This window comes from Myotis myotis, unplaced genomic scaffold (assembly GCF_014108235.1).
Source record: "Myotis myotis isolate mMyoMyo1 unplaced genomic scaffold, mMyoMyo1.p scaffold_m19_p_7, whole genome shotgun sequence".
NCBI classification, from domain to species: Eukaryota; Metazoa; Chordata; class Mammalia; order Chiroptera; family Vespertilionidae; genus Myotis; species Myotis myotis.
The window spans coordinates 57294952-57296056 of NW_023416379.1; the positions used below are offsets into that span (position 1 = coordinate 57294952).

General features: G+C 45.3%; 1 non-coding gene across 1 annotated transcript; it reads right to left on the reverse strand.

Annotated features, from left to right (window-relative positions):
- Positions 1 to 326: 326 nt before the first annotated feature.
- Positions 327 to 432, reverse strand: LOC118660827. The gene has a single exon (XR_004969035.1). It is a non-coding gene; the product is annotated as a U6 spliceosomal RNA (small nuclear RNA).
- Positions 433 to 1105: the final 673 nt, after the last annotated feature.

Here is a 1105-nt window from a genome sequence, read left to right on the forward strand (position 1 = left end):
CCTGTCAAGTGACTCTTTTTCCTCCCCTTCCCTGTACTCTTTGGGAGAAAATCTCTATGTACAACCCAAACTTATGGGGTGGGGCATATGAATTATTTGGGAATGTCTGTATGGGCGATTTGTATGTATGTATGTATGTATGATTTATTTCATTATGAACTCTGGATATGTATTTTATGCTTGTGTTATTATCCAATACTGCTTTCTTTTCTTTTTTTAAATTTTATAGTGAAAAGTCATAATTTTGCTATTGCGTGCCATGCATTGTTTTTTACCATTTCCTCCCAGCTAGTCAAAGGGTGTGAGGACGCCCACCAGGGCACTGCACAAAGTAGGAAACACTTCAGGATCTGTGTGTCATCCTTATGCAGGGGCCATGCTAATCTTCTCTGTATCACTCTAATTTTAGTACCTGTGCTGCCAAGTCAGCATGCTTTATTTTCTTGCTAAATATTTCTGGCTCTCCGGCATCCCCCAAGGGGTCCCAAGTGCGAGAGGGCACTCTGCAGAGTTGCTGTCATACAGGGTGTGGAATGCAAACGGAAGTATGCAGTAAACCAGATTTGGGGCTGACAGTGCCCCAGCAACAACATAATCCATGGCCGAAGGTGGAATCATGCAGCTCCGCGAAGAATCCCACTTCTCTGGTTTCAGGGTACACCACTGCTGCTGCAAGTTACTGCAGCTCAGCAGCTCCTGTGTTGAGTGTCTGTCCCCTGGTGGTCAGTGCGCGTGATATGACTGGTCAGATGGAGGGAAGGACACAGCATATTAGTCTTTTATATATATAGACTAGAGGCCAGGTGCATGAAAATTCATGCACTGGAAGAGGGGGTCCCTCAGCCCAGCCTGCCCTCTTTGAGGGCAGGGCAGCCAATTAGCATATCCTCTCCTTATTGGCTGTGGGTGCCGCCATCTTTGTGATGCCATGAGGGTCAATTAGCATATTGTCTCTTTATAAGATAGGAGGGTATTAGAAAGCAAGACCTGGGTGTTAGATGTGCTAGTTGATACTAGGGTGGTGTTGTTTCATGTCCTTTCAGCTAACAGAGCAAGGACATACGGCTCAGTTCTAGTATCCAGGTATAGCAGAATCAGAATTGTT